Source organism: Adiantum capillus-veneris, chromosome 8 (genome assembly GCF_014529385.1).
Source record: "Adiantum capillus-veneris isolate H3 chromosome 8, ASM1452938v2, whole genome shotgun sequence".
Lineage (NCBI taxonomy): Eukaryota > Viridiplantae > Streptophyta > Polypodiopsida > Polypodiales > Pteridaceae > Adiantum > Adiantum capillus-veneris.
In genome coordinates this window covers 132,912,388-132,925,844 of record NC_140938.1, presented here as the reverse complement: position 1 = coordinate 132,925,844, position 13,457 = coordinate 132,912,388, and positions in this window count along the sequence as shown.

Here is a 13,457-nt window from a genome sequence, read left to right as displayed (position 1 = left end):
CAAAAGGTGGACAATTTTTGGACAAAAGGGAGCTTATTAAGGCCCCTTTAAACCTCAATTCTATTGATCAAACTAAGTGTGCCTCTGATGCGGGCCTATATATTTGCACTAAAGTAAATATGGAGTTCTCCAAGTGCAATCCAAACTTTTACACTCAATCAATGTGGAATGTCTATCAACCATACTTAAAATGTGCTTGTAAATTCCTTGATCCAAATGCTACCTGTGATTCTAGCATTATGTGGTTTGACCATGCTATTTGGTACATTTTGAATCATTTGGAACAACTCTTCCCAGAGAAACCTATGGATTTTCACTTATGTCTAATTTTATCCTAGCTTTGGGGGCAAGCTAGATCCCTTGTTATTTCCCAAATTGCTTTCAATGCCTTTTGAAATTAGATGCTTGACATAATCCTCAAGGAACTTAAATCTGATGAACCTGGCCCCTACCTCACCACCTATACCAACAACAAAGGAGTCAAAATGGCTATTGGATTATTCAAACCATGTATTGAGGATGATGATTCTCCATCTCTTAAGAGATCTAACTCACTATCTACCCCAAACAGCTCTTTTACATCTTTCTTAACTCCTAGCACTTCTACTAGTTTTAGCAAAGGGAAATCTCATAGTTACATAAGAGGAAAAGGGAGGAGCACCCCTATTCAACATCTCCTTGACATGTAGCTCATTTTGTTATGCAGGTTATTTTTGGCCCCTGTGGGAGAAAGACTATCTCCAGCAAATCTTTGGCGGTTGATCGAATCTATATACATTGTTTATACCACAATGAACCCCTTAATTGGTTTTATCCCAAATCTATTTTTTGTGAATGTTTTGATGTATTTTTTGGTAACCATAATATGTTAGAAAATGTCATGATTGGATGGACATATCATCAGCCTATTAAGAATCTTATTTACAACAATAACTTTTTACGTAAGAATGTTATTTTAGAATGTTCTTGTGTACGGCTTGAAGTTTTTTGCAAAGATTTTGGTGGATTGTGTATACATGTTTGTACTTTGTGATCTCGGATTATTAATAATCCAAAAGGTTAGAGGATTATTGGTAAGGGTTTGAGTCACATACTGTAATTTCCAAAAAAAATGTACTTGGCCCTTTCAGCTTTACTTACCTGCTTGACTGATATAGTCAATACTCTCCAAATGGAGAAGATGGTCCTATTGGACTTGACCAATATAGTTGGTCAATGTTTGTTTACAAAAAATAGCTCTCTTGCCACTTAAGTGGCTATCGACTTCTAGTACTTGGATCACAACTATACTTAGTTTAATTTTCAAAAACTTTCACACAAATGGTTTATTGTTGGTCTAGATAAGGCAGCTAATTGTCCTACTTTTATATGCAAAAATCTTGCATGGAAGGCTGCTCACTTACATATTACTAGGAATGAGTTCACTTTACTCAACCTAACTCCATATGATGCCACTAGGCTCATCACAGATTGTTTTAGGAATTTTGGCTACTATCTTGAGGAAGCCAGATTAATTGTGTTATTCCCAACTTATAAACACTACAAACATAAATTGCGATGGATTTTAGATGCTTCTAATTGTATCTTTATAAGTATTACTCAATACATTACTTTATGTCTTGATCTCGTACTAACCGAGTTTAAACTGGTGTGCTTTAAAAAAAAATATGTTTGGATTTTCTTTAAATCCAATAAATCCATAACAGCTTGTAAAAAACTTTATTGAAGTGACAGTCAACCTCCTTTAACAAATTTTTTATCTTTTCTCTACTGATGTCACTCAATGTTATGAAAACATTCCCCTCAACGAGGATCTTGGGTTAAACAAGGTGAAAGTTCATTATGGCCTACATAAGGCTATGAGAAGAATTTAATAATAAAAGGTTTCTTTGTGAGATAATAGAAAAAAGCGAAACTAATTTTTGAAAATATTTGTGTGACCCAATATTCAATGGCCCTCTTTTAAGAGAGAGGTACACAAATTGCAACAACACCTCTCACAAACACCTAGAAAAAATATTAAAAAAGAAAGTTTTTCTCCATGTGGCACTAATCCTCAAGATTTATCCAATGGTCCACAATTGCACCAAAAATCTTATGCTTTACTAAAAACTCCTTATGTAGTCCAAAAACATTTTAAAAGAGATAATCAAGATTGCATTTAACAATTCCAACCTAAGAGGTCTCTCTCACATTTCTCTTGCAAATAAACCCAGATGGGTAAAAAAGTCTAGCTGAACATATAATGATCACTTTGGAGAGAATAAGCTCTGCGACTTAATTTCATGGCTTCTTGATAAGTGTTTAGTACAATTTGATGGCAGATACTACAATCAATGTCTTGGTATACCAATGGGCTTTTCTTGCTCTCCCCTTATGTGTAACCTGTAATTAGATTACTTTCAGTTGGAATGGTTTCTTAAAACCATGGACAACAAAAATATAAACCACAAGTTGTCCCTCTTTACTCACACCTATAGGTATATGGATGATATTCTTAGCCTTAACAATGGATCTTTTCACAATGAGATCACATCTATTTATCCAAACCGCCTCAAAATTGAACCAACTTTGGGAAATGGTTTTGACACTCCTTCAGGATTCTTTTCTACCTGGATTCTTTTCTACCTCTACATAGTTCTTGAACTTTTCAATTTTATTGCACAACATCTACAATGGTAACTTTGATCTTCGTTTCATATGGAAAAGAGAACCTAAATATCTCCACTACGAAATTGTTAAAAAAGAGTAAATGACCGCCTAACGCTGCACTAAATTCTTGTCTAAGTTTACTTTACATGATCTTGTATTCATCTTCTGATTGCTTCATTGCTTGGGAAGAAATCAATCACCTCATTAACAAATATTGTCTCAATGCCTTTAAAAGGGCTAATCTTATTGACACTATCACAAAATCTATTACATGTAGCAATTGGCCTAGCTTAAGAATTAATCATACTAATCTCATTACACTAATTAGGTAGTAGGCCCATACTTAATAGGCCTATTGTCGACGAGTATGGTGATCGGGTAAGGACGGACACACACACACACACACACACACATGTCACTTTCATATGTAACTTACTTCTGTGAGAATGGATACTTGCTGATATTTAACACTACATGGATGGTAGATATAAGTTAAAAAGGCTTTCAGTAGGACATGGATAACAACTGATAGGTTCGTTGACACTTGTAATACGTATTCAAGGCTAACAAATATGTTGTCTTGTTTATATGGATGCATGAAGGACTCTATCTTTACTTAGCATCTTTTTGGCTTAGTTGCTTTCCATCACTATCAAACCTGGCCTCTTTAACTTTCTAATAAGTCTTTCTTGACCTCATTCTCAGTATGATGTACAAAAATGAATCAAAGACTGAGTTGTTTTTGTGCTAATCATTCCTTTGTCTAAAGCCATCTATCTTTTGAACTATTTTGTTCTTTTATGTGTAAGTATAAGTCTAAAAATAGCAGCACACACGTCGTAAAAATAAGGTTCTCCACAAACCTAGCAAACCAGGAAGCTGGCTTCGGAGATTTTTGGCTATAGGCTTTGATGGACCCACTATCTATAATTCCTTTGTTAGGTTGACAGGTGTTAGGTGGTCTTTCCTTGTCTATAGATCAGATTCCTACTCATAACTATTGTAGTCTTTCACTATGCTGGTTTTAGGTTGCAAGTTAATCCAAAATTACTTACCCTTGTGTAATTATTTTGATTTTTATGATTTCAATAACATTTTACCTATTAAAAAAATACTCTTGGATGGACGGCTCGTTTGAGGACTATCCATAGAAATTGGTTAAAGCATGGAAAACTTCTATGAGAAACTATGAACATCATCCATACTATTCTCTACTTGTTGCTAACAAAGCTTTAAAAATTCAAGTGGAGTATACTCCTCTCTATTAACATTGTCACTAATACCTCCGATGAGACTCATGGATTTTTTGATATGATACAGCTCTTTGGCTTCCGACTATTCTATTATCATCAACTTGATGAGGTAGTAGGTCCATACTCAATGGGCCTACTGTTGACTCATTAAGTTGGTGCTTGGATTAGGGTGGGCCCACACACACACACACACACACACACACACATAGTGGCTTACTATTATGGGAATGGATACTTTGCTGACATTTAACACTACATGGATGGTGGGAATAAGTTGAAAAGGTTTTAAGTAGGACATGGATAACAACTAATAAGTTCATTGACAACAACTGATAGGTTCATTGACACCTATAATACGTATTCAAGGCTAATGAATCTATTGTCTTGTTTATATGGATGCACGTGAGGACTCTATCTTTACTTAGGATCTTTTTGGCATAGTTGCTATCCATCATCGTCAAACCTAGCCTCTTTCACTTCAAAATAATTTTTTCTTGACTATCTTATATACAAAACACTAGAATGATACCTCATTCTCACTATGATGTATAAAAATTTATCAAAGACTGAGTTGTTTTTGTGCTTATCATCATCCTTTTTCTAAAGCCAGATGTCTTTTGAATTGTTATGGTCTTTTGTGTATAAGTATAAGTCTAAAAAAAGCAACACACACATGTCACTTTCTTCTATGGCTTACTTTTGGCTTACCATGAAACCTCTATTCTCAAACTTATAAATTACAAAAAATTACGTTTTACCCTATGAAGCTTTGAAACTATAGCTCTCCTTTGGGACCTAACCTCTTCTTGCATTATCTCTGATTCTATCTATGGTTGAACTCGCCACTTAACTCTAATATGTGGTCCTTCCCAAACTTTCAAACTACTGTACATGTTTCAATTCTTCTGGCCCTATCCTCTAAAGGACTTCCCACTTCATGCTTAAATTATATTATATTGAAACCCATAATTTTTGCTTTATTCCCCTTTCCCTCAATTTACCCCCTTGGGTACCTTAAACTCTAATTTAACTACCTATCCTTAGCCTAACCATTAACACTAGCAAAGGGACTATTTTTCTCCTCCTTGTATTCTTTATAAGCTCTGATATTCAACCCTATTCCTAACCTTAGTGTAGAATCCCTATTGGGTTTATACATGTGCTTGAATATCAATATGGCATACATGAGAAGACTTCTTCCTGTGACTCACTTTGGTTTAAGGTTGGTGGCTTTGGTGAAAATGCACCTTAAAACATGTTTTTCATGGAGTTATTACTCCTTGGCCTATGCAAGTGCTCGCCTTTTAATTTTCACGCCCTTCAAGCATGAAGTCCCCGTTTGCAGACTCGCTCCAAGCCTACTACACAATATGGTATACTTCTCTTTCTCTTTCTTCCCTATGCCTTTGCCATATACCCCTAATACTTGGACTGTGTAGTTGTGGTCTTGGTCTCTGAACCAATCTTGTAAGCCAACATTGTGGGATATTTTGCTTCACAACAGGCTGGACTGACCTCCACTTGCTACTATATATTGAGGTGAGGGTTGAATCTTCCCCTCACTTAGCCTTGGATCTTGTTTTGTCTTGCATTCTATGAGTGAGGGCCGTGATGTGTTTATTGGCTTACTATTTGCAATATGGAATCGTTGAGAAATTTGAAGCTTCTCAAGTTGGTGCCGATATTTGGTTCTACTAGTTTTTATTTTAAAAAAACTATTGCAACTCCTAGTCGATACTCTTCCAAACACCAACTTCTGTTGTGATGTACTTATACATGCTAGCTATGGCCGAATTGTTTTGCCTTTCTTATTGGCATTATGCTCAGTTTAATGGTTTGCTACTATTTTTTATGAAAAGGTTGTGCTAAAACCAATTTTGTTCACTCCAAAATGATAACTCCATGAGATTGATTGAGCAATGTTTGGCTCCTTCTCATTGGTGTTGTTTTTCTAAATTTTTTGAAAGTTTCTTATTAAAATAATGGCTACTTGATGGCTCGTAATAACCGGCTAATTTGGTGATGTTTAGCTTTCTTGCGTAATGTTTTGGTGATTAAACATTCAAACTTAACACATAACCCTTTTTTGGGCCTACAGCAATTGCTTCATCTCAAACATAGCTCACCAATAACGCATATTTTGGTGATTGTTGGTTCATAACTTGCCTAATTTCTGGTTAGTAATACCTTTGTACTCCTAGCCAATGATCTAAGGGTTATTCTATTACCTGGCTTGTAATGATGATTTGATTAGGAATTATTTAACTCCTGATTGGTTGCATTAATTATGGGAGATTTTGTAGCTGATTACTACTGGGGTTTTTTGGAGTTTTTGTATTACTAGGCACTATCACGGTATTTGGATGAAACTATCAAATTCACTATAGGCTTACAAATCTTTGGGCTAAACAAATTGATTGATTGATGGATAGTCGGATAATGGCCCTATCTAGGACTCATGAGGTGGAAAAGTAACTCTCTATATGGTAATATATGGGAAAATTGATGGTTGTAACTTTTACTTTTTGGTAGACCACACCTCTAATATTTTTAGACTTCCCTATTTAAGCTCATTAATCGGACAATCAACCTTATCCACTCATCAAATTTCTAAAACATTCCTAACACTATCGAATTATCCTCATTTTTCTTGAGAAATACAACATAAGTTTTGATCATTTTTTACAAATGTTTTTTTTGGCTTCATAGTAATATTGATGTCATTGGACTATGAAGTGATTAAATCATTTTTTGACTAAAGAAGTAATTAAAGGATCAATTCGAGCCAATTTACACGAAATAACGATGTTTTTTTAGGAAGTTAGGGCATTTCTATCTCCTCTTTCTTATGTTCATTGTAGAGAAAATTATTGCACGTGAGCAAGATGAGTGCATAGTTACAAACTTGTTGGCAACCAGCATGCCATGTGAACTGACACATAGTAGGCTTAGTTACCCAGCTAGTAACTAAGCCTCCCATGACTATAGCCTTTCTTGCGTCAATTGTTGCCATCGCTGGTTGCAACAATAGGGGCCCTTGAGTTCATACTCAAAGGGAAATTAAAGTAAAAATGGCCCGAAAGTTAGGCAACTGTTGCCATTGATGCACTTTGTGGCAAGTCTTCGATGCTTGGCAAGACCTTCAAGCCCTATACATGTACTGGCTTGGACCCATATCCCACCAACAAGTAAAAAGATGGAAGTACAAAAAGAATTTGCTAACAACTTAGTGAATTTTGAGGCTTGACTCAACAATATTCAAAGCATGGTCGATGGTATTCCATTAATTGTTAGGATCTCATCGGTCTTGGAGCAAGGCTAATTCAGCTAAAATTTCATACAATATTAGGGCGACATCTTTTAATATAACTATGGTGGCGGATACAATTCCACAGCACAATTAGATGGCAAGCAAGGTTACCTAGTTGTACGGCAAGTCGAATATTATAAGCATCAAAAATGTTTGGAGAGGGGTTTCCTACGTCAAAGAAACTACAACAAGTGCAATGCATCATGCAAAGCAAATTACCAAGCAAGGAACATAAGGTTGGCAAATCTAATTGTGATTTTTTTTGAATTTATATATAAGTGTATATTGCAAGAAGCCTCTAAAAGGTATCCAAAGTAAATTTTGGTTGGAAAGTCAAGGCATGTTGCTAATATGGAAAACAAGGCAAAGAAGGTTGGCATGGTGACTCTTTGCTAGAGATAGACAGAGCTCTCTCTATCATACCTATGCTTGGAAAAACAGGCAAACATGCTTGGCATGGCCGGCCATTTGTTCTCAATCATGAAGCTGGCAAGAATCTCTCTTTCTTCATCTTCAAGTTTTGGGGTTCAAATATTTACTAGGACATGTTCTCAGGAAAAGTGTTTTTGCACTTGAGTTGATAAATTGTCATCATACACATCCTAATGCCAAGGGTGGAGATTATAAAAAATTGGTAAGTACGTTAAATTTAAGTTTCAAATTTTGAACTTATTCAATCATGCAAAATTATTCTACCATGCCAACTTGACAAGCAAAGATTGTTTCAATCAAGCAAAGATTGCTTCAATCAAGCAAAGTTTGGCAGTTAGGTGAAGTTTGATAGCTACATTTCCAAGCCTTGCCAGTGTACATTGAGGCAGAGGCCAAAATAATGGTGCGAGATCCACGGTACAATGTTCAAACCTACGATAAACCATGGAAAAGACATGCCTTCATCAACGATGAGTGTGATTCATGCTAAAGTATCATGTTTTGTACTTAATAAAACCAAATGTGAGAATTACTTTGTTGTTAAGAAATGATGTTAGTTAGTGTTCACTAAAGTGTTACTCTTGACTTGGAAACAGCAACGAAGAAATTTTTCCTATATGCTCTCTCTCTCTCTCTCTCTCTCTCTCTCTCTCTCTCTCTCTCTCTCTCTCTCTCTCTCTCTCTCTCTCTCTCTCAGAGTTTCTTGATTTTTGTGTTTGATTGATAAACTTTTCTTGGTACTTGGTAAGACTCATTTCTATCAATATAATAGGCTGATTTGTGACATCTTTTGAGGCATGCATAGGATAATCTCCTACCTCAAAATGCTCTATAAGTGATTTGACTAGCACCAATAAAAGGATGTAATGTTTCACTTACATCTTGTCAACAACCATCTATCTCTTTGATCCATCACAACAATGGCTACATGGAATCATCCACAAAAACTCGCCTGCACTAATCAAGATGTGATTATACCATGGAGAATACAACCCATAGCCCTTGTTATTTGCACCTTAATCAATAGAAAGGAATTCTCAATCTTATACCAATTTTTTATATTGTTGCTCAAGCACTACAACATAGGCCAAACAACCAAAGACGGGCACACTGAGAATTAAAAGGCTTCTTGCTATGACAATTGTTGGATTTAGTGTTGTAGGGATGCACAACCAACTTGGAGAAAATAAAGAAGCTCAAGGCACACATCAGAGAGTATATTGCTTATAATACACAAATAGAAAGATAAGTTAGCCCTAGAGTGATGGGCGTATATACAATGCACAAAAAGAACCTCCTATTGAGGAATAAGAGTGTCACAATGGTCCTGAGTGTGTTCACACACATCACTAATGCATATATGGTAACAAATTCCCTCTGGCATGATGCGATGAATGAGATCTGGCACATAGTGTATAGAGAAGTGCCATGCCCTAAGGAAATGATCAATCCACAAAGGGAAGAAAGCCCAAAGCTTTGCAAAAAGCTTCAAACTTCTCATGAGGCAATGCCTTTGTGAAAAAATCTGCAAGGTTTCCAACACATAAGCTAAGCTGATCTCTCTTGATGTGAGTCTCTCCCTGACATAGTGATAATGCACCTCAATGAGCTTTGTGTGAGCATGAAAAATTGGGTTTCTCACAATTACCAATGCGTTCTAACTGTCAGTGTAGATGATGTTGGCATTGTCCTATCCAACACCCAAATAATCCATAAGGTGTTTGAGCCATACATACTCAATCGTAGTTATAAAGACTGTCATGTACTCATCTTCACACCTCAAAATGGCCACAATAGGTTGCTTCTTACTCAACAATGATATGCATGAACTATCAAGCATGAAACAAAAACTACTTGTGGACACTCATGTGTCATGACAACCAGCCTAATTTGATTTTAAAAAAGCATGCAAATCTAGTGACACTGACCCCGCCTTGAGATAAAACAACCCAAGGTGTAAAGTGCCACTCAAGTAGTAAATTTTAATAGTCTACCAATGTTTAGACTCTGGGCTATCTATAAATCTGTTGACATGTGAGACTGCAAACCGAATATTTGGCCTGGTATTGAATACATAAAAAAGGCATCCAACAAAAGTCTATTGACAAAGAGTCACATTTGTAAGATCTCTAGCATCATGAAGACTCAATTTCAAACCTATAAGAGTAGCAATAGGTTTGTATTCCTCAAGTCCAAACTTACATATTAATGTTTCTATGTATCTTGCTTGACACAAAGCAATACCTACATCACACTGCTTAAACTATATGTCGAACTAATGATGCAAAAGCCCCAACTCTTTCATCTTGAAGTGGCATTCAATTCAACATTGAATTAAAAAATGTGTGTCTCAATCAGACTAGTAATCAACAAATCATTTATATACAAAAGGACGATAAGAAATACATCACCCTCATGAGTTGGACTGTTACAAAATCCTTCTTTAATCAAATGAGTTCCATCTTTCTCATACCAAGCATGAAGAGATTGCTTCAACCCATACAAAGAATTCTTACATTTGCACACTTTGTTTAATTGTCCTTTCTTGACAAAAGTGTGAGGTTGCATTACATATACTTCCTCATATATATCACCATTCAAGAAAGTAGTACATTCCATTCAAAATGAGCTACCAATGCACATAGGAAATGAACAATAGTCATATGGCAAGTACATTCCATTCAAAATGAGCTACCAATGCACATAGAAAATGAACAATAGTCATATGACAAGTGGCTAAAAAAGCCTCTCCATAGTTAATGCCTTTCTACCATGCATTACCTTTTGCAACAAAGTTTAGCCTTGTAGCAATCAATCTCACCATCTCGCTTATGTCTCAACTTGTAACCCATGTTGTACTCCTGGCCTTTTTTCCAGGAGGAAAATCACATAAGGTCCATGTTTCTTCCTCTATAATTAGTGTATCATATTCTGGTTGTATTGCACCCATCCATTTTATTTTTTTATGTTCTTCATCAAACGAAAGAGGTTCCTCTTCATCACACAAACTAGAAATAGCCAAAGCATAATAATATGACACATATGTTTCATGGGGAGAACCTGAGTGAGTACAAATAGACATAGGTGCATCCAATTTATTGTCATGCAATGTATGCATCAACCATTTGGGCATACCCCTAGCCTCTTCACTCTTAGCCCTTTCAACATCAAGTACATCATGTACATCAACATCAGTAATAGGCTGATGATCTGTAACATTTTTGGAACCCCCATAGGCTCTACATTTGCCTCATTAGAACTTACAATTAAGTCTCCACCACTAAAAAGAGGCAATAAGGTGTCTAAATTTCATTGTCTCTAGTAAATGATAACAAAGGATGACTAGAATCTTCCACAAATATAACATTTTTTGAAACCGTGATAAGTTTTGCTTATGGATGGTATAACCTATATGCTTTGCTTTCAAGATTGTAAGCAACAAGAATGCATTTGATAGCCTTATCATCCAATTTTTTGTGTTGCATTTGTGGCACCAAAGAATACGCTAAAAAGAAAAAAAAATACACATGTGATGAATAGATGGCTTCTTATCATGCCATGCATCATAAGGAGTCATAGACTGCAAGTCTTTGGTAGGACATGAGTTAAATACATAAGTAGCACAAATGACAGCTTCAAGCCAAAAGGAATGTGGTAAAGCTTGACTTTTGACCATAAACCGTGCCATCTCCATAAGCAACCCATTTTTTCTTTCAACAACACCATTTTTTTTGAGATGTACGTATACGACACTATAAATTGTTGTTTTACCCCACGACTAAGAAGAAATGCATTAAATTAGTAAAACATATACTCCTCCCCTTGATTTGAATGGAGGGTGCCCACAGTACATTTAGAGACATTTTCAACCATAACGAAATATTTCTTGAAACACATGAACACTTCAAACTTAGATGTAAGCAGATACACCCATGCATGCTTGGAGTAATCATCAATGAAATTCATGAAATATAGGTAATTACCCAAGGATGGAGTTTGCATAGGCCCACAAACATCACTATGCACAAGTTATAACGTGCATGTAACCCATAGTAAACCATCCTTTGGAAACTTTGAACGGTGCATTTTACCCTTTGCAAAAATCAAATTTCTACAAATGCAATAAACTGACAAAATTCAGATGCCCAAAACATGGATGCCAAATTTTGGCATTTGAAATAGCTTTTGAATTCACATTTGCATTTGTAAAATTTTGCCCACACTTATCATATAAAGCGAGCTTATATAACACATGAAAGAAAATGTCAGATGCAATAGTTTCATCACCAAAATATGTGAAAATCGTGGTCAATCTTTATTGACCCGACAAAACTCTTGAACAAGACTATCATAGACCAAAGATTGTTATTTTCACTACACCAATTTACAATGCGCCACATAGCAAGAAAAATGCTTTCGTCGCCTCTAAGCCTCTGGCTGAAGAAGAAGAAGAGGCCTTGGACAATTTGGGCAATCAAGCGCACAGAGGCTGGCAAGAAAATGATGTGTTTTGATGTTCTTCTTGCAGAAAAATTACATTAAGTCATGTTCATAAAAAAAAATTCGGATAATGCTCAAAATGGTGTTCTTGCACCTTCTTTTTGGGGAAGGAGAAAGTATCTAGTGTGGGTGCCAAACCAGGAGGAATTGTGGAGGGGCTCGTATGGTTTTGCAATGACAGTAGCATTCATGTATGGAATATTGATGAGATGATTATTGGTTCCCGTGAATGTAGGTTGTGGAAGAGGAAACCTGTCTTCTTTCATTGGAGGTTGAGATGCTACAAAAAAATGGATTTGTGTTGCAAGGCGACAATGTGGCAATGCTACAAAAAATAAATGGATTTGTGATGCAAGGCAACAATGCGGCAGTATAATAGAACAACCGCCCTAGTGGGCAATGTGGAACACAGCCTAGTACTTTTCGTGCTAAATTTAGAGATGGAAAGCATGTTAGATGGAGGTCAAAACTAACCAAAGGTCGAATTCAATGAGAGGATAGAATTGGGTAGAAGCATGCAAGCACAACTAATTTGAGAGGTTATATTGGTACCTACTGCATTGTATGGTTTTCATGTTAGCACTCCTAGCTCAGTTCAAAAGGGGGTGACTTATGCTATGACTATTGGAGACTTCCCTCGATGTACTTGTGAGGATTTCCAAAAAAGGGACAGCAAGCGCCTCATGTATGTGCCTTGCAGACACATGTAATTTATGTATTTTCGTGTCCTTGGGTTGGATTCTTTAGCTCATGAGTTTGTGCATTAGGCTACACTAACAAAAGTAGAGCTTTTCTAGGGATTGTGTGGGGCCAGAATGCATCATAGCATCGGCTTTATGAGCTAAGGTTTATGGTACTCTATGGATTGGCCATTTTTTTGGATTACTTGCAATTGCCATTGCAGGATGGGTACCTTTTATACTTGATTTGTTTTGGTAGCTTATGTTAATCAAGTAGGAATATATATTGTAGCGGCGATCACCTTCTGTGGATTGACCATTTTGTTGGACTACATGCACTTGACATTATGGTAGGGCTTAATACAAAGGAATTTTGTGTTACAATTCTCTTACTTTTGCTCAAAAAAATGACACGGTCAATTTTTTTCGCTCGGTGTATGGATTTCCTCATAGAAATGATACAGGCTATGTGGCTCAAATTGGCTGATATTTGGGTGTTGTCCCTTTATCTACTATACGGGTAAATTTTCTTATTAGATGGTATTAATTTGCAAACATTAGCAAAATGAAGCTAAAAACCATAATACTATTTCCATTAAATATACATGTGACCTTAAGTCAATATTTAGG